The 21,639-nt window shown below is 37.5% G+C and overlaps 1 long non-coding RNA gene across 4 annotated transcripts in view; it reads left to right on the forward strand.

Annotated features, from left to right (window-relative positions):
- Positions 1-6,203, forward strand: part of LOC106038630 (uncharacterized) — a 201,598-nt gene extending 195,395 nt beyond the window's left edge. For all 4 annotated transcript variants that reach the window (XR_010831306.1, XR_010831307.1, XR_010831305.1 and 1 more), the window contains 2 exons: positions 1,598-1,654; positions 2,080-6,203. This is a non-coding gene — a long non-coding RNA (uncharacterized lncRNA). The remainder of the gene's footprint in view (positions 1-1,597; positions 1,655-2,079) is intronic.
- The last annotated feature ends 15,436 nt before the right edge of the window (positions 6,204-21,639 follow it).

A 21,639-nucleotide genomic window follows, 5' to 3' on the forward strand; every position in this document is an offset into this window, starting at 1 on the left:
CCACCAGAAACAACTAAAAGCAGCAGCTGCCCCACACAGACTCAAGGGCCGTTGCCAGTGCAGTATGAGAGCCAAGAGGTGCACAGGGCACAGCTCTGAAGGACGAGCTTGAGGAATTACACTGCTTAAAAAGGAAGGGAGAGGTGGGGAAGTAGGAGGTGAAGTTTCTGAGCATCGCAATTCTTCCGTGATTTGTCCAAGGTGGACTGCTCATTAGTGAGGAAAAATATTCACTATTTTGTTGTTGTAGTTGTTTGCTTGTTTGTTTTCTACTGCTGGGTGGCTTTTCTGTCAAGTCAGTGAGTTGAATCAGCCTCCAGCAGGGTTGGAGAGGAGGTGCCCCAAAGGAGGGGACATCTAGGGACCAGGGCTCATGTGATGTCACGCTGTGCCTAGTGGCGAAGGGGCTGCACTGGTAGCCTTGGAGCTGAAGAGACCTCAGAGTCCTGCTGTGGCTGCCAGTGGCTTCACCACGGTTGCATGTGAGGGCTGTTGGGTGGAAATTGCCTGATGGTTGGCATCAGCAGCATGAGCCAACATGGAAATGGTCATCAAAATATTTGTGTGCAAGGTAGGCCCTGCTGGCACCCACAGCTCCTACCCTGAACAAGCTTGCTTGTACACATCCCAACCATTATCACGGAGAGGGCCAGTGGAGACACGGATGTACAGTATTTATCATCATGTCAGTGACTGCTCTGATATCCGTGTGTTCCTGTGCTTGTTAATCCATGCTCTCCAGCTTGTTGATTTAAATACCTTTTTGTGACATTTGGGGAATAATGGGGCATGCTGACCCAGAAGGAACCTCTGAAATGCTGTCTGATATGATATGCATAAATCAGAGCCTATTCATTCTTCCACATGATCCCTTGCTTGTGTTGACATGGCTTCTGTAGCAAAAAAATAGAGGTACGTAGAGAAAGCTGCTCAAGGAGAAGACTCATTGTACGTGTTACGACATCTGTTTCAGTCAGAAGAGGGATTAGTCCTGGCAGTGCTTCCCTAGTATTTGTTAAAGCTGATGATAGGCAGTGACAATGGCAGCTGCTTCTTTTGATAGCGCTGCTGAGGAAATGTTGCCTGCAGTAGCAAAGCACTTCACGGGGATGGGGGCCTGCCTGTGCTGCTCTCAGAGAGACCGTGACACCTACAGCCTTTACACTTCTGCAGGGCAGGCCATTGAAAAGTGAGGTAAGAAGGTGTTATGCTTATGAATGGTGCCACAGAACCTTTTAGTACCTGTAGGCTTGATCATAGCTGTGAGTTAGAGATTATGAACTATGGGTCCCTGAATCCCTGAAGGAACGGCTTGAGATTAGGTGCTCAGGCCACAGTAAAAGGATTTAGTCTGTCCGAAGCCAACACCTGGTACTTCCACCTTAGTGGGATCAACAGCCTGATGTTCAAAGATATATAGTATCTAGGCCCTATATATAACATAGAGGAATGCTCAGGGCCTTAAGAAGGCCCTTAAGAATTTGGGCAAGGAGAGAAGAAAAATAGTGCACAGACAGGACTCGTCTCTCCAGACTTTTTCTGTTGTACGTGTCTAAGCCCTTTTCCTTATATGTTTTTTTTTCTTTCTTTTTTTCAGACTCTGCAGAGAAAGGGTGAAGTTTTCCCCCTGCTTCACTGAATAGCTTTAATACTGGTGTGTAGCTTAGCTAAGGAAAAAGAGAGTTCCTGTCACTCAAAATAGTACTCTAATCATTGAGCTACTTGACAAAAAAAAGTATATCCCAGTCTCTCCTTTTCAATCTGCTGTATTTTACATAGAAGTACTAAACATGAGTGAGAGAGAATGAAAAAAATTGATTTCTCAAGGCTCATGATGAATAGTGGTGGTGATGGGAAACGCTGGTTAGCTATATAGAGACTGCTGATTCCCTCCCTCCCTTCCTTCCTTCCTTCCTTCCCTTCCTTCCTTCCTTCCTTCCTTCCAATCCAGCAAGTTACTAAAAGAACCTATAGATTAAATATTGAACAAAATGTTTCCTAAGTAAGTGTGGCAGCTAATAGAGCAGAGAGTTGTGCTAGTTTTTTCTTATGTGCTATCTCTCTACTTTTGCTGTTCAGGGAAAACTCTTGATACATCTTTGACTCTCCTGCTTGGCAAACACTCCAGCTCCTGAGCAATGGGAAGAACAATGGAAAGGCACTTCTGTCTTCAAATCAAGCCAGTAGCTCCTCGGAGGTTGCATAGATCTGCTCTAGAAGTGAGTAAAGTTATTTTGTTCTCTCTGCAGATGGGATTCCCAGAGAACAGGCAGCCCTTAATACAGTACTCACTACTTAAAGCTGAAGAGAAACAGAATTAGTGGTTTGAAGAGGCAACTATGCAACTACAGAGAAGGCTATAAAATAAATTCACAAAAATTGTGAGCCTGTGTGCAGGGAGTTGTAATGCTTCAATGCAGAATTAGGGTCCATTTTTTTTTGTTGTTTTCTGTGAAAAAAACTATTGAGAAGCAAAATATTAAGAAGGACGTTAGGGCTGAACCATTGCAGTGATTTTTCTCCATGACTTTATTATAGTAACCATATCCTCAGTAACTGTAGAATGTAAAGAGTCCAAGTGGTGCTGAACCAGCAGGAGAACAGCTGAAATGCCTCAGACACAGGCTCTGTTGCTTCAGCTATTGCCAAAGGGAGGTATTTGGCTTGTCAGAGAAGTTTGTATATAAATTGAGTGAGGTTATTTGTGTTTCAGTGTTTCTTAAAAGTTAAACAGCCTTTTTAAAAGGAGATTTAAGTAAAATCAACACATGCATTCCACCCTCCTCCCAATGGGGAAGCAATTAGAAAAGCAAGGGAAGCATTCCCAAACAGCACTGCTTAACAGACAGTTTTGAAGAGCTTTTTTTTTTTTTTGCCTAATAATAATAGTAACTTGATGTCTTTTTTTTGTCTTTATATCTCACTCCCTAGTGGTTTAAGCATAGACAACTGTGTATGAATCTTCTATTTTGTCACATTTTCTGAGAGTATTGCTACTGTTATTTTTTTCCTGTTCTGTAATAGGAAAAAGATACAGGAGAACAGAAGATAATGTTTGCCTATTTATACCTCACATATTCCCAGGAGCTCAATAAGAAACAAAAGCTTCCAGAAATACAGCTTCACATTTTTAAGCATTTCTCAACTGGATCTTTCCTAGATAGTTTTCTGAACGTTTGTAGGCAGTCCAATCTGGTCATTGAAGGTGAAGGCTGACAGTTTTACAGTCAGAAATTGTGGATTTTGTTCGTACAATCAGATGATGTTCAAAGCTTATACAGAAGTGAAGGGATGGAATTCTGTGCCTCATGGTATGAAGGAAGGTGAAAGAACAGATCTTAGTGGTTTGCTATGGTATTAAATTTTGGTTTTGAGGATCTGTCAGTCAGACTTTAGAATATCATGTCAGGTTCCCAGAAGATGAGAAATATATAAGTAGTAGTCCTTTGTGCTTTTATTTTTACTTCTATTTTTTAAATATGTATTTTACCATCACATGAGTCATCTGTGGCAGAGCAGGTTTCCTCTCCTATGCACTACATAGCTTCCAACCCCTTGTACATGTGAAATTGGGGTTTTATAGAAAACTTCCTTCCACCTGGCAGGAATTTCAGAGCAGGACCATTCCAGCACTGAATGAGATGGATAATATTGCAAAAATTCTGGTCAGGTATCACGCCCTGTCCTTGAAACACTCTTTGTTTCTAATTTTGTTTCTTTGTTCCCCTGGCCCTTGTTACTCTCAGTCCAGGTTTCCAAACTTTAAATTCCTTATCTTGGTCTCAACCTATTTACCCAACAAGTCTAGCCTGACTGTCCTGATCCCCTGTCCTGCTCAGTTCTCCTTTCTATGTGAGTTCTTACTGCTTGCCACCTCTAAGATATCGTCTGGAAAATCACCATGTAAGTTGAATGAGTCAAACCTGAAATTTCAGTTGAGATTTTAAGTTGAATTCTTACTTAATGTTCTCATATGCAGTAGAATTATCATGTGATGATGACTGAACTTATCACCAAACTAGTTACTGTGGACATTACACTAGCTATAATATCACTTCTCCACCACCCTTTCTCTCTGGTTCCCAAGGGAAGCATGATCATATAATGCCCTCTTTTCTCATCAGTTAACCAAGTTCAGTGGAGACTTCTGCAATACTCACTATGAAACGTGTGCTTTTGACATTTGTGTCTTGATTCTTGAAGAGACTATCAACAGACTGAATTTCAACAAAGTGTACCTCAGCAAATACCTTTAGCTGTCACTGTTAGTAAAATATTCTAACACGGATAATTTCATTTCAGCCCCTTTGAAAAACAGATCTCTTTTTCAGCCCTTTTCTCCCTTGGGATCACGATGATGTAAATGTGAACAATACTCTGTGCATTTATGCATGTGCATGTCTCAGAGCCTAAAGACAGAATTTCCCATAAACATTTCCTAGTTTCAAACAAAAACAGGTTTTCACATTAAAAGCTGCTTTTATGTTTGTGTTGTGAGGAAGTGCTGCCTGAGCTGAATATACTCAGGCAAGAGCACTTCATTAGGTAATTCTTCTCTCAACTGTGCACTCATGAAAGATTTCTGTTTGACCTCAGAGAAGGATGTACATATGTGAAGCCAATGAGCTCTTGCAGTCCCAGGAGTTATCTTTTTGGAAACTATTAGAAATTACAGTAACAAACACAATATTTGTAAAGCTGTTTTTTGAGGTTAACAGCTAAAGGCCATTTGAAATCCCTGCTCCATTTTCCATTATATCCCACTTAAAATAGAGTGGTGTGGTATATAGTCCCTATGGAGAGAGGTGCTAGCCATAAGCCCGTAACTTGAGCTGTCAGTTCAGGGGACTGAAAAGCACTGTTTGGATAGCCAGTACAGATGGGTCTGTAGTTATAACAGTGTAATGATAAACCAATAGCAAAGCAGCTGTTCCTCCTTCTCCCTTCCACAACACCTACCCAACCTTTCTCAGGTTTTCCATGCTGCAAGCTGTATCACAAACACTACAGAGAGCAGAGATGTTGCTACGGCAATGATGGCCTGTGCTGCAGCTTGAGTTCGGCAAGAACTACTAGTTAGCTCTACGTGTATGCAGTTGGGTGGGTTTGACTGGCTCAGTCAGCATGCTTTATTTGACTTCTTAAGAGAAGACTACAGCCAGTTTCATTTGCAAACAGCAGCTCAAATTGTCTATTCCTATATAGCATTCACAAAAGCCCTGTATTGTCTGCAGATATTATGACTTTATTTGCAGGCTGGTATTTGGAAGTGGTATTTCAGTTATTGTTTCCTAGCTTCATGTCATCAGTTTTAAGATTTCATTCTGCCTGGAATAGAAATGTTATTTTATCTAATGGGATCTATATTTTAGGAGTAAATAACAGAAACTAAAGAGATCCTGGATGTCACTTTTTTTTTTTTTTTTTTTTTTTTATTTTTCCAGACAATTCAGTGCACCAGAGACACTGGTAATTCTGTGAGCTTCCTTCTCACCCTGGTGTTTATGCTAGACAGCCTAGGCTAATGGTTTATAGCAAACAGTAATCGGTTTCTAGATTGAAGGCGAAAAAATACAGATAGTATAAGTGTAAAGAAGATTGTTTTTCTAGTGTCATTGCAAATAGTGTAACTGCTGGACAGTGGCCAATCAGTAACATAGTGGGAGCTTTTATCTTTATATGCTGATGGCATCTTAGACCAATTTAAAATGCCAATAATTGGGCTTTTGTCTATTTAAAACATGGCTGAAAACTAATGAACAACCAACCCCACAGACCTTTTAAAACTGCAGGTATCTTCAGCCTGTTGAAAAATAAATCCACAGTTTTAATATCCAGAGTGATTTTCTTCACGCTTAAAAAAAAAATTGTAAAAACATAAAATCCAACCCCATATTCCTCATCTTAATATGTGTGAGTTATTCTTGAACATGCAAGATTACGCACTTTATTCCTAGTCCATATCTGACAACCTCTTTTGTGATAGGCCTGGTGATATTATTCTTCCTGCTATTTTGACCTGCTGTTATTCAGGAGTAGTCTGGCTACAGCAGCCCAGCCCATTTTACATTAACAAAGACTGTGATTTTTAAAGATGAACTCTCTGAGTGCTTTTTAAACCCTCTTTCTTGAAAACTCTAGGTTGTGCTTTTGCTATAATAGACCAAATGTTGCTGATGTGTTGGTTTTGTGTTTTCTTCTTTTTTTTTTATTTTTTTTTAATACAATGTTTTCCAAATAAATAACAAAATTCCCCATAGATACTAGAGCCTTGGAAGTACTGCTAAACATCCGGATTGTCTCTGTAGACTGCACCATGTAGTAAATAAAATATCTGGATCAGTGCTGTGTCTGTCTTCCAGATATATTCAAAACACCAGCTTTTCTTGGAGAACATTTGGTAAAAGCTTCCTTCATTGCTTTCAGCCAATTCCCATACGGATATTACTTTTTCAGATAGATGTGAAAGTATTCAGATTAGAACAAAGTGAAGTTGTCAACATGTGAGCATAGAACAAAGTATTGCATCATAATTGTATGTGTAGGATGAGGAAAATTTCAATAACGTCATAAATTTTAATTTTTTTTTTCCTTCCACATTCTTACCTTCAATAGAATATTGAAGTTCTGGTCCCTCCTCTGGACCAGAAGACCTTTTTTTTCCCTAAAAAACAGTATTTATGTTACTGAATTCACTCAACAGTTCTCTGTTACCTAAGCAGACAAATGCCTGTCACATAAGTACAAAATACAGCCAACAAAACTAAGACCTTTATTGTTATTTCCAATTCAACAGCTTTATGTCAGTGCAATTTTATGTAGAAAAAGCATTGCACTAAGTAAAAAGTACCGTGCATGCAGTGTAAAGAATGGTCTGAACTAAGTAAACTCTTTTTGTGGATTCGTGAGTAGTTATTGTAGGGTCATAATGAACTATTTGTCAGTTAGTTCTCCATTATAAGAAAATGCATTCTGACATATAAATTGTACATTGAGAGTAGGTTAAATGTGTATATGGCTGCTTAATGGTTATAGTTTGCCTAAATTTCTATTTTTTAATGCTTATATGTTCTGGATCTTTAAATTATGTTTGATTTTTTTTATTATTATTTTTATATCAGTAACTTATTCAGGAAAAGTGACACATAAAAATAAGCCAAACTTTTCTGGAAACGTTGATGCCCCATTCCATGTTACCTAACCAGACTGCAACCCATATGGCCACCTCTAAAAAAAAATCCTTTTGCTAGGCAATTGCAGGCCCTACTTGGGATGCCCGTCACAGAAATTTTCTTACCATTTACAAAAGTTCTTCTGTAACGTGTCCTGCTGTGTCTTTTGTTACAATTTGTGTCTTCAGCAGGTGGCTAATGATGGCCCACCCAATATTATAGTTAATGATGATTTTTTACCATATTAGATTAATTGCATGAAAAGGCTCTTGTACTAAATTGCAGTTGATACTGACCCAGGCAACAAGTGCCAGTGATAACTTGTTTAATATGTAAAGAGAAGTTCACCTGACATTTTATAGAAACATGTATTCTATATTTTTATAGTTTATTGCTGTTTGTTTTCTAATTTATCTCTGGCAATGTGATCTTCCAAAGAAATGAAAGGGACTCACTGAATTACACATTCTCTGCAGTTGCATTGTCTTCTGATGCAATCCCACAGAATAATATGATCCATTGCTTTTATTTGTGTCAATTTTATTGCATTATATTATGTCATGAACATGGTTTGCGGTTGAAAAGGGAATTGCACTGCCACAGTATGACGGTGGGAAAATAATTAGGAGATAAATCATGAACATCCTTTATTATGGTCTAATAGCCATGCTAATAGTCTTGTTTTATATTTACATGTAAAAGCTACTTTAAGGGGCAATACCTTCTGATATTTTATTTTATTTTATTTTAAATCAAGATGCTGTTATAACTTACATAACTTGTAAATTATATAAATTGGTTGTCTAACACATGCCTAGACTTTGAAACACAAATAGTAAGAGCCTTGACTGGGGAAGCATAAATTGCCATTGCTTTTAGTGTTGGCCTAACCCTTTGTACCTGGTGAAACAATATATATATTTTTTGAATTTAAGAAGCTTTTCACCTTTGTTTGCAGTGGGGATATTACAGTTCATATAGATGACAGCAGTGGATTTTCACCCAAATATGCATGTGTGAATAAAAGAGAAAGGGGGAAAAAAAGATGTTGTTAGAATATGTCACTGGTAAATATGGCCCAGGAGAAGGGACAGAACCAGTGTAACCCTACACTTCGAAAGGGCACTCTTCTGCCTGTCCTCCCACCCATCTGTTCATCCACCTGAGGAAGGTGGTTTTATTTGTTTGTTTCCAGTGTGTTTGGAAAAAGAACTGAAGAGGGATGAATGGCTTTTGTATGAAATTTTCTTTTAAGAAAATAACTGCAAATTGCCGTCATTATTAATACTAGTAATCCAAATCTAATCAAGGAAAAGTAAGAACAAACATTCACTTTATATCCTGCAATCTATATTGGGGCTAAAAAACAAGAATTCTTTTTAATATGTGGTTGGCACTTGTTTTCATTTTCTTGATTTTCTTGTTTTTTTTTTTTTTTAACATTATGGAAAGAGGTAAGCTATCTTAGGAAAGAGGAAAACTCAGTTGTCATCCTGGATATGCAGAACAAAATGTGAAGTCCAGGCTGAAAAATGTCAGAGTAAGGGCTCCTGTGTCTGAGATGGGTGCCTCTACAAGAGGTACTATAGTCTATTCCTTTCTCAGGTTTATAATTAGGATTTCTCCAGTATGGTTACAGCTTTATTCCTGACTGCTGATGATGCTGGATATTCAGTGTCATATTGGCCAGTACGTTCAACTTGCCACATTAACGTATGTCTTTGCTTAAATTGTTATGCCAGGTGATGGTAAAAGTAGGGGAAATTGAATACACTGTTGTGTAGTTATTCATTTTCCACAGCCAAAATATTTATGCTCAACCAGGTTATTTGCTTTCATTTAAACTGCAATTATATTTTATAGATCAGGAAAAAAAAAAATGTTGGAAGTACAATTTCTGAACTTGGAACGTGAATGAATACATAAATTGTGGTAATTTTGTTCATGCTGAATGGTATTTTACTTCAAACTGTAAGATGCTACTTAGTGCAATCAACAGTATCATATTCTGGTCCAGTACTGATTGACATGATTTATTTGAAAGTCATATACAAAAAACCCACATATTAATCCTACTGCTACTGAACCAGTTAATTACGTTGTAATTGGCAATAAATTTACTCTGCTTTTTTTTTCAGTGGAGTAGATACATATTTTAAATAGCAAATACCTTTAGCTCATGTTTTGTTATTTTTGTATCCAGTTTATTTTACATGTCATTCCTATTGACTGCCCAAGATAACCAGGAGAGATATTTAGCAAATTGCCCTTCCAACACTGTTTAATTTTTATTTTGCCACTTTTACTTTATAACCACTCAGACTGGTATCATAATGGACAACAAGCTGTAACTCTGAATAGCTGCGTCAAAGACTCACTGTGCTAGATTCTGTCTTCATGACATTATTAGAACTAGTATATTCCAGAAATAATTGTGAGGAGTTAAAAATGCTATCCAAGAAGACACTGTGACATGCAGCTATCTAAAGAGACTGCTCTCTTCATTAATACAAAGAGTAATAGCATTTATTAAATTTGAGGAAAACTGGAAGCTGACAATCTATTTTTAATACAAGTAATTATGTATATAATAATAATAGAATAGCTTTGACAAGCTCCTCAGATCTTTTAAACAGAATTGTTATATGCATATCTGACTCTGTTACTGTTAAGCGGCTAAGCTGATTTATTAGTACATTATTGCCTTACACTTAGTTTATTCTTTGGACATGTTTCCAGAGGGTTTAGTTTCACAGTCTCTTAGGCATCGTATTTTGTTGACTAGCCATCATCTTAACTTGGCCAAGAGCTATCAGATGAGCTTTCTGCCCAAGCTCCACAAGCTACATCTGTTCTCGGTAATTGACAACACAGTAATCCTCCCCAAAAACTCCTTCCTGGGGTGTGTTATATCCTCACTTGCCCTGCAAATTCATCATTTAGATAGTCAGTTCTGCAGATCAGTCACCTGCCTTGTACATTATTTCAGCAAAACTTCCAGTTCTATGGAATAGAAGATGTGATTGGAGAGAAAGAAGGGATATTATGAATGACAGAAAGGCAAGACTATGAAAATCAGGGAGTGTTTAGCAGCACTGAGAAAAAGATTCATCTCAGATAGCTCAACCCATAGCATTTGCCTTGTTTTCCCCATGAAAGTCGAGGAGTTTGAATTTCAACTGGTTGTATTTTCTGTGTAACGTTTGTGCTGTTGTACAGCTCGCTTCTTTAATGAGGGCATTAGATGAAACTGCAGAGATACAGTCACATTTTCAGTTTTCTACTACCATATTATTTAAATAGCGAAAAGAAGAAGATGTGGGTCACAGGTAACCATAGCTTCATCCTTACCATTTTATTAGTAAATCAGATTTCAGCAAAAAAGAATCTGATGGGGAGAGAGAAAGTAACTCCTAACAACACAAAGGGAAAGAGTGTGTTGGGTTTATATATTCAGTTAACTGAGGTTACTTCCTTCTAACAGTCTGTGAAATAGCAATCTAAATTAACCCTGTGAAATGACAGCAGGGAGTTATGTCTGTCTTCTCACAAAGTCAGACTAGTATGAGTGTCCTGGAGATACGATTAACTTGTTTTACTAAACTTTACCATTCTCTCACTTCTCATCATTTTATGTGAGTTTGTCTAAGGTGTTTGCATTGTCTCTTTCTACCTTTATTAATGGATTTCTCTGAGTGCACAGTGGCTGAAAAGCAACCTGACACAGTGACTGCATAAATTTGGAAATCTCTTCTTGAAGTGTGTGGTACAACCCGTGTACTATTGGGTGTCCAAATGGATTTAGTGTATCATAACACTCCTAGAAAAACAAGAGGACAAAGAAGATGGGATTGCTAAGGGAGACATTAGATTTCATTTCACACTGGTAATAGTTTAGAGATATGTGCCGAGCAAAATGGGATTCAATTCTGCAGCACTCCTCTTCTTTATTGCAACTAAGTGATTTCAATATCCAATCTAAAGTGATATTGAGTGTTTGATAGAAGGGGGATGAAATCAGGGAGTCCTGAAGGCTCAGAGGAGGCCACAAATCTCAGACTGACTCGATGGATCCTTTTGGAGTCATCCCACCTGACCTTAACCTGTCTTATTTAACCTGCAGGCTGCTGGTAAGTACCTTACAATGTAAGATATTGTTTTGTGTTAAAAGGAACCATGCAGCTAGATTGCATTTTGGACATCAGTTGATGTAACTGTAGTTATGGCTTTGGCCATGAACTTGTTGCTTTCAGAAACATTTATGGCTATAAGTTTATTGCCCAGCTGGTGCTGCCTGGTAAACATATCATATCTGGGAAATGGTTTAAAGCCCGTAGCTTTTCAATTTATTCTTGTTGAAATTAGATGAAGTTTGCTACACAAACAAGGAGGCTGACCAGAAGTCCAAACAACAATGGTCACAAATATTGTATTTGGGTACCACTTCTCAAAACAAAGAGGCTCCTTTCTCCCAAGATGTATATCCCGCTTCTGATAAACATGCAGCTGAAAAAGGTGAGTGTTGTTATTTGCTCTACATATTTAACAGTCTGTCATCAGAGTAATTTCTCATTTTCTTGAACGTTAACTCAACTGTTAGTAATCTGCATTGTTTAACAATGCACTCTGTAAGGATCCTAAATGAAATTAGAATGTTAGGAGCCTGAGGAAGGGCAGTGGAACTACTGAGAATATTTTCTTCGGCTTCTATGGATTTTCAATAAGAACTGAAGAAGATTTAAGTGAGGAAGGTAAAGAAAAATGCATCGGACAAATGCTCTGTATGTGTATATATTAATGAGGGTTTCACAATTCAGGTTTTGTTTTCAGTGTAACAGGGTTTTTCTGTGAGAAAGGCTCAGGAGCTACACTGTATTGTCCTTGCTTTGCTTTCAGAAGCATTTAGATTTCTAGACTTACCCTCACTTTCTCTAACACAATACTGAGTTGCTCATAAAGTGCCATAAAATTACAAATAAAATAAAATAAAAGGCTGGAAAAATTTTAAATTCACGCCTCTCAGTTAAACAATCATCTATTTTATTCTATTTTATTTTTTTCTGGAATGAAAAGGCTACTAACTTATGTTAGCATAAAACACCTTTTACAGTTTTTATTAAATTCCCTGAGAGCAAACTTCTGCTTTTGGTCTTCTCCTAAATCTAACTGCATATTTTTTTGCATGAAAACCAATGTGAGTAAATAATACACAAAAATGACTGTGATTCTTAATATGGCTTTATTTAGTGCATGTACCATATTTCCATTTGAATGCATAAATTGTGTTGACATTTGACTCAGTCTGCAAGGGCATATAAAAAAGAAAAGTGAGCTCTCAGCACTTCCTGTATTAAAAATGCCTGTGGCAGTATAGTGTAATTTTGGCCAGACAACCATTTAGCTTTCATTCTCTGGTCAACAAGTTTGCTTTTAAAAGCCCCGACAGCAGAGGCAGGCAGGCACTCATGTCTGTTTACGGCGCTCTTCTGCAGGCTGCGTCACAAGCTGGCAGGAGAGCAGGGCAGCGAGCCTGGCGTTACCGCTTATCCTGTCTTCACAACCGAACGTAGCTCCAGGGTACAGAGAAGCTTAAGCCATTAATATTGGTTTCCTCACTAGGCGTTTATGTAAACTGACATCTCTGGCAGTGGACAGGCCTTCTGCATAGTCATCAGTAATTGCTTCTAAAATTTCATTAGAAGTACAAAACGCACCAACAGTGGTGTACTCAGATTTGAAGTGGCATGGTTTCATTTTTTATTTATTTTTTAACGTGAGCAGATAATCTACTTTGAGCGGAGGTACATTGCATATGGCCTGCGCAATAATTTATTGATTTCTATAGCATCCAGGGACCTTATTTTTTAAGAAACAGAATGACTTTGTAAGCTATGTATTACCGGTATTATTTTTAATGTGCTCTTGGCAACTGAATTTTCTTCTCTGCTGCAGAGAATAATGAAACGAGATGGATTTGCTGGATTCTCGTTTATTTAAAAAAAGTAATCACAGTAGCAATTTACATATGTTTCACTGTTGCATCTAGATTTTGAATATTTACCATAACTGGATTAGATTCTAGTTATGTACAGAACTGAGTGGAAAATAAACTGGCATCTTGATTTGCATTTATTCTGCATCAGTGGTTCCCCTGTCAAATTTGTTCAGTGTGGAAGATTTGGCCAAGAGCTGAGTCTGTGTATTACCTGCTACTGCAGGCAAAAGCCTGAAGTCTGTGTTGGCCCAAATCCCTGACATATATAAGGAATGACATATTACTGTACAGAGAATGGGAATATAGGAGTTATATGCTTAATGTTCAGTCAGGAAGAAGAGGGGTTTTTTTTTGTTGATGGTGTAATTTGTTGTGTTTTTTTTTGGTTTCGTTTTGTTTCGTTTTCTAGAATAGTCAGGAGTAGATATATATAGTGTGAAGGTAAATGCTGAACAGAAGGTGATCTCAGTGTATGATTTCCAGGTAGCTTCCTTATACTATTCCTGCCCTGTAAGGTAGAGATGGTTTGGGGGAGCATGAACTGCTTGTGCTTTGTGACTGTGTTGGCACTAGACCAGACAGCAAAAGAGCTGTCTATTAGCTCTGTGCAGATGAACTAAAATGTTCCCTTCCAGTCAAATGTGTGTGATAGGGGGAGAAAAAAACAAAACAAAACACTAATTTGTATTTATTCCTCTTTATACTTTTTCCTCCTCATGGATTTTGTTTATAGGTATAGTTAGCCCAGTGAAAGCTAAGAAAAAAATAATTGTGTGCTTGCAAACCATCCATTATTATTCAATGGTGTATGCTTAAAAAAAAAAAAAAAAGTTCTATTTCTGTACTTCTTTTCAGTCATTATTTTCCCAGTTTTGTGGGAAACCTCTTTTATCATATCTAATGCCAGAATGCTGGTGTGGGGTGCCTTTTAGTGGCTCAACAGAACCCAGTTCTCTTCAATAAGGGACAGAAGTTTTCCTCATGTACTTCAGAGCAAGCTATTCCCAGAACATCTGTTTAAGAGTTAAGTACTTGTTTCACCAGTCCTTTTTCACCCTGGCACTAGCCAAACTTTTAGTAGAGAAGTATAAATCACCCTTTATCCTGCTGTTCACCGTCACCCTCCCTGAGCTGTCATGTACAAAACCCCTGTCCTTATATACAGGCCGACGTTGTAATCTCTCCAATAGATCTGTGTTCATATTATTGCAGATTTACATTTCTGATTTGTAATTCTTCCTCTCTCCATCCAATAGAAAATGGAAGGGCCTTAGAGGTGGATTTAGTACAAACATTTCTGCTTGAGGTAGGTAATACATTAAAAAGCAGAACTACTTAAATTGGATATAAAACTGTGCTAACAGAAACATACTTTTTTGGGTTCCTGCTCTAGAGCAGCTAACAGGCGATGCAGCACCATGCTATGTGGGTGCACATTAACACTTCTGAAGATTGGTCCGTCCGGACTGAAACTGAGAGTTTTGGGAAGGCTGTCCCTGACATTTCCCGGTGTGCCGGATCCTGACTACATCCTGGTGCTGTCTGTTGGTGTGACTTGTAAGTGACTGGAAGGTGATGGTTACAGAGCTTTGAGGTGCATGCAGTTCTGTGATGAGGTTACTAGGAAAGCCTTTTACTGATTTATTTAAGATTATCTTTATTTCTGTGTTATTCTCTCATTACATTTGCTTTGGAAGAGACATCAGAGATCAAGGTAAGATAAAAAGAGCATGAAAAGTTCACAGTGTTTGGGCTGGAAATGTTTGATAGAATCAAGCTATCAGGCTTCAGGGTAAAAGATTAAAAGCAAAAAAGGCCAGAAATAGCAGCAAGGTACTAAATAGTAAAGCAAAAAGTCACTAGAAAAAGCAAGCAGAGGTGAAAAGAGGCTGGCTGTTTGGACTGTTTAGGCACACTGCCTTGTGAATGAGCAGACAAATGTTCCTGTCTGATTCCTATTGTAAGTCCAGCATTCTTACTCCTTTCCACCACCAAGTTTCCAGGTGCCTGCACTAAGGCAACAGCTCCGTTTTGTGGCTGTGATATCCTGCCAGGCCTGTCTGCATCAGCAGGTTGGTTTGTGATGCTGTCACCTTCCTCAAGGAGAATTACAGCTTTGGTGTACCAGTTATAGATTTGGTGTAAGCCTACATGTATCATTCACTCTGCTGGACAGATTTATCAGAATAAAAATGAAATTAGGAAATGAAAGAATGAAATGGCTTTGTTTTAGGACTTGACTGACTTATTTGTGGTTAACATGGCGGTCACCATTCTGTTTTAATTAAGCTCACAGTGGACAACTTGGAAAAATTTACCCATAAGGAAGGTTGCTTCCTAACCCCAGGCCGTTAGCAGTTGTTTTATGAGCTAAAGAAAAGATTACCTTTAGCTAGCTGTAAACCACAGGGAATCTCAGTAATGGCAATGTGTAAGGTGCACTGCCCTGAGCTCAATTACTGCTAAGAAGTAAATTATGCTTGAAATATTTGCTGGGAGGTACCGGGACATGGTTACTATTAGTGTTGAAATGTACAGTTCTGGATTCATTATTAAAGGGATTTATTTTATTTTTATTTTTTATTTTATTTTATTTATATCAGACTTTCCTAGCAGCATATCTATTTTCATTCCAGGTACCAGTGGTTTCTATTTCATAACTTAGCAACGTGTACTCTCAGCATCGTATGTTCTTTATGAAGGTATGCATTTTTCATTTCCAGTTTTTGGTGTGCTGAAGGATTACTGTTGTATCTCTTATGTTTATTGAATTTGTTTTTTTGAACTCTTATCAGAGGATTTGTTAGGTCCTGATATGCCCGTGAATTCAAACGGAAGACAAATTCTGTGCAACAGGGATGTAATGAAATGAACGAAGCCTCAGGTTTGTACGTGTGTATGATATTTCTTGTATTTAACTAAGGTGATTGATAACAGTCTGGATCCTTGAGCTTTCTTGTTGCACTTCGCTCAAGGAATAGCAATCCGAATACTTGCCCTCCTACCGTTATACATTTTGAGGTGACAATTTTCCATTAAGCAGAGTCACTTAGCAACTATCACTAGAAAATAAGCTATGCTGGATTTCCTACAGAAAAGCACCACTTTATGACTTTACTGCTCTATCACCATTGTCACAGGGCTGTACAAAAAAATGGGAAAATGTCTTAATAGAATACATGAAAAATGTTTGATTCATAAAAAATCCGTTGCCAGTACAAGACAAACACAAGCATATGGAAATTAGATTATTTGCTAAATGTAATGACCCATGGAATGGGCAAATTATTTGGTATGCTCATTTCAGGTCTTGTGTGCAACTATCTTATCATGTTTCTGACAGTAATGAGGCCAACAGTGATGAAGGAGGCACAAGAGTGAACGATATCTTCCCTTTTATCTGAGATAAAACCAGTCTCAGGGTCTGCAAGTAAATGTTCAGCTCCACCTGCTCCTTCTGCCTTTTCCTGTACTGTGACTACTTGATTTAAAGCTCTTGGTTCCCAGCAGGTGAAGGTGTCTTATATATGATAATTTAAGAGAGATATACATAGAGGAAAGAATAAGTAAAAGGGAAGATTTTAAAGATTAGACAGGAAAAAAAGTATTTAAAATTAGAACCAGAGGTATAAGCAGACAGAAGATAATGCTGATGTGAGGGACAAGGAAGAGAAGTGAATTGCAGCAAGGGTAGAGAAAAGGAACAGGGATGGGGAGAAAGTGAGAAGACAGCCAGGTGAAAGCATATGAAAACAAATAAAGCTGTTGTCTTGAAGGATGGAAAGTGCTATGTGAGACAGAGGAAGAATTAAGGAAACAAATTATTTTATGGACAACGGAGAAGCAGAAAGAGAACACATTAAAAAAAAAAAAAAAAAAAGAGAGTCAATATACAACCTGCATGTAACAGACTTGTATTTTTGTATGCATTTTGGCTTTCCCCACTGCATTCAGGTCTCCTGTGTAAACCTCCTTCTGAAAAAAACATTTCTGCTTCAAGCCTGCCTTTTGTGCCCGCATTAAAACTGGCAAAAAAGTCTCAGCAGACAGGTGAGGGATACAATGATCAGCTGAGAAATTTTCTTTTTTCTTTGTGACAATTTTTTCCTTGTCTTGTTGTTGTTGTTTGTTTGGTTGATTTTGGTGACCTACTTCAGAAGAGTACAATATTAGTTACTGCTAGCAGAGTAGGTGGACCAAAAGTAGCGCGTAGGTTCCTTTAACAACAGTCTCCTAATGTGTTTGGGTAATCTTTTCTGAACACAGTTTTGTTACTGAGCAATAATAAAGGGTTTTTATATAGAGAGAGGGAGTTATTTCTTGATAAGGAAATTGCCATTTTAGAAAGTGACTATAATCATGGGTGCTTTGTGGTGGCAGCTCTTCCTGCTGTTAGCAGAGAAATACAATGACAGCAGCACTGCTGGGATGAAGAAGGTAACTTCTTCACTGAGCCCTAATCCTGCATCCTTTTAAGCATATGTTCTAGGGTGCTGTCAGAGAGAGGGCACAACAGTGGTGGGAACTTAGGGCTCATTCAAAATAATAATTTCTGTCAGTCCCTAATAGAGCTTTCACAAGCGTTAAGAACAGAAAGGCACTCATTAAACTCTAGATGATGCCCAGGTTTTCTGCTGTTTGGGCACATCTGTCTTTTATTCAGTAGAATGGGTTGAAAAATTTTTGAAATTAGTTATTCAGAAAGATCTTTCATCAAGAGGCAAAATAGAAAAAATAATGTATGAAAATGTTTGTGAAAATGTTCAGAAAAAGTGAACACAATTTTCTAACCATTTTCTGCACATTAACTATGACTAAAGCTCTGCAGTTTTGATCTGCTTTTCTCTGCTCCTGCCAAACTTAAGGTAACAATAAATAATCACTACAGTTATTGCTTTATCTTAAATTTACAATAGCAAATAAGAATAAAAAAGATGCAACTTCATAAGACTTTTAAAGAGAACATGCCCAGTCAGATTTCCCAATTGGGCCCAGCACTTCTGAGGTAGATATGAACTTTATTTTAAACCTCAAGTATTTACATTTCAGTTACTAAGCAGCTGCAAATGAACTGTTGTTAAATACAATACTATTGAGCAGTTGCACAGTTTTTACCATGCTGTTTAATAGCCAGTTGCATAGGAACTTTTAGTCAACTCTAAGCAGATGGTACCTGCGTGTGGTCTTGTATAGGTAGTACACAGACAACTTATGATAGCACCAACACTATAATGAACATGTTATATTCATGAATGTCTGGATGACTCAGTAGTTGAACAGATTAGTAAAGTCTTAAAAAAATAAAATTAAATTAAATCTGGTAGGTGGTAATATACATAAATGAATAGATGTATATAAAATGGAAAGGTGGTTTGGTAATGATGTTTTGATACCTAATGGCCAAGTGACCACTTCAAGGGAATCTGAAGATCTCTTGAGTTCCTAATTGATGATGACGGATTGGCAGTAATAAGATAAGCATGATAGTGATGGAAAACGAGTTGATGGGGACGCATAAAATCTATGACACATGAAAAGGCACCAGGAAGGGCTACCTTAAGTAGTAGGGAACTTCAGAGTTTTCAAAAAAATACCTCTCACTGTCCTAATTTCTGCTGTTTCTTTTTCTTTTATTATTTTTATTTTTAGAATATATGGCAATTGTTTTATCCTTTCAATGTTATATTTAATGTCATGGTACCAGGACTCCAGCTGCTTTAAACAAAGAACCTTCTTGTGACCTTTGTCAGATAAAACATGTTCTAAACTTTCTAAGCCTTTACTATTATAAAATTTACTGTTAAATACCTGACACAGGCAGATAACTGGTACGCAGATTAGTCTGGTATCATCTTTTTTCCCTTTTTTTTTTTTTTCTTCTTGCTATTGCTTTTATGGAATATGCCATGCATGACCAAAATTTTACTTTATCCATACTATTCCTATTAATGTCCCCAGTTCAGCAGAATATTGCAAAGGAATAAAACATAAAAATCTCAAATTTCACTAGACTGTTCCTTTACTTGAAGATAAGTAGTAGAATATAATCTTGCTGAGTCAGTGCTGTTACCAGGATGTAACTGGTGTATGATTTTACCAAAAAAAAAGAGCTGTTAAAAAGGTGTTTTAATTGCCTAGAAATCTGGTCAAATTTTCTGTAGATGCATTGCAATTGTATGTTGTTTTCATTATGTTTCAGTTGCATGTACAGAATCAGTCCTTCAAACTTGAAATGTCTGCTGGTTTTGATTCATCATGTTTTTAGTTCCCCAAGAAAGTTAATAACTTCATGCATTCATTGTTTAAATAATTCCTTAAATCCTGAATGCTTACATGAGCAACTTTATTAGCTTATATTTTCTTTTATTAAAATGTATTACAGGAAATAGTGGGAAATGGTAGGAAATGAGCCTACTTCATTAAATTTCATTGTAAAAAGCTTCATGATTTTGAAAAAAAGAAAAGAATACTAATCTCTAATACTTGTTTTTAAAAGGAGAAAGGAGACCTTAATTCTTTACTTGAAAAATTGCAGTCAGTATCCCTCAATTTCATTAAAATCACCCATAGGTACTCCAGTTCTTCCGCTGCTGCTGAAGTCAGTGCAAAAGATTTCCCTTCCTCAAGTATCAGTGTGATACCAGGATTAAAACAGAGTTAATTAAGAAAATGCTGACTCACTGGTATTTCCACCTCAAGTTGAGATAATGTAGAAGGTTGTGTATTTGCTATGAAATTATATGCACAGAAACATTTTCTCAGTGTCCTCCAGGTCTACAGCCATGAGAAGGTGCAGCAACACTGAATGGTTATATGACTGAGGTAGTTCTTAGGACAGTCAAATACTAAATGCTAATCAGTCTGGATAAAACACAAATCCCCTGAATTTCTGAGAATTATATTTAAAAAAATAAAAATAAATTTGCATATTCAGAGGTGAGACTGCATAGAGGTAAAGTCATGATTTCTGATTTGGCTCCATGGAGTTGCGAATTTGCTCGATATGCCTTGCTGTTTAAACCAGTCCTATGGGTTGGCAATGAATATAATTGTTTAGTGTTGGTGGTTAGGTGTTATTCTTCTGATATAGTTTCTCTAGTAAAATTCTTCCACTGCTGATGCTGGGCGATCTACTTCAGTGAAAACATGTTGATATTCTGAAAAGTCCTTTCTAGGAAATGTTCATGCACAATCACAGAATCATCTATGTATATATATGTATTTTTTCTTATAATTTCTTTACCTATAACCTACAGCTCATTCTGCAGACATACCTTAAAGAGCCGTACAAAACTATGAAGAGGTTCAAAAGAGATCTTTCAGAGAGCCCTGGAAGAAAACTGAATCAAAGAAGTAATTATTTTTTTAAAAAGGTATGTTTTACTTAGAATTTGTCAGCTTGTAGCCTACGGACCAAAAAACTTCATCTAAATGCCTGTTAACTTCATATTTGAGGCCTTGCTCCATTAAACTAATGAGGTCAGTAGGTCAAACGGTACACAGTCAGGAGATAAAAAGTAATTTTCACTGCTAAAACGAAAAGAAAAATGCAAAAACAACTTTTTAAAAACTACTAAAACTGTAGAAGTTGCTAAAGCAGAAAATGAAAAACACTGCTGCTCACTGTACTTCGTCTGCAGCCAAGAGAAACTTTTGTGATAGACAGACACAAAGTTAGCTTGTAACTGAGCTGCTCCAAAAAACTGAAATTCGAAATCCAGAGGGCAATATAGCAAATGCTACTTTTTAATGTGCAAACTGAGAAGCTCTTGGTATTCTGCAGAACTGAGTGAGCATGGTAATTTCTAAAAATGAAGATTTTCTTGCAATTGCACACACACTGCCACTGTTTTACAATGAGGAAATGACAGAAGACGGTATTTTGAAAGCTTCCTTCCCCACTTGTTTATTCTTTTTGTTCTGTTTTCAGTTAAAATGGGTTGGAAATGTGGACTTTTCTGCCTGCAGGTGTTGGGTAAGGGTAGTCAGAAAAATGCTAGAAATTGCTATGGATATAATGAGAGGAGATTTGGATGGTTCTGGCCAGAAAGTTGTCCCATCTAGCTATGCTTCTATTCCTTATCACATCGGAAAAGTTGGCCTTTTTTTTTTGTTTTTGGCAGAGAAATTCAGAAAACTCTCTTTAAACAGGGAACAGAAGAATGAGCAAAAGCTCCTAGTGTCCTGAGAGGGTGAACTGCTGACGACAAGAAAACCAGGGGGAGACCTTGAAGGCAAAATCAGGATGGGAAAAATGCTTTGTCCCTACAGCAGAAGTGGCCGCACAGGTAACTGCCTCAGAGAATCGCAGCCGCGGTTTCTTGCTTCATCCAGATTTCTGTTGAGCCTGAAGGCTTTTGACTTTATAAAGTCCAAAGGCTAGCAAGCATACCACATGCTGTATGCTTCCTCATGGAGGAGGGAGAGAGGAAATTAAGAGAGAGTTAAATGAATTTTTAATTCCTGTTTCAT

This window comes from Anser cygnoides, chromosome 4, assembly GCF_040182565.1.
Source record: "Anser cygnoides isolate HZ-2024a breed goose chromosome 4, Taihu_goose_T2T_genome, whole genome shotgun sequence".
Taxonomy (NCBI): Eukaryota; Metazoa; Chordata; class Aves; order Anseriformes; family Anatidae; genus Anser; species Anser cygnoides.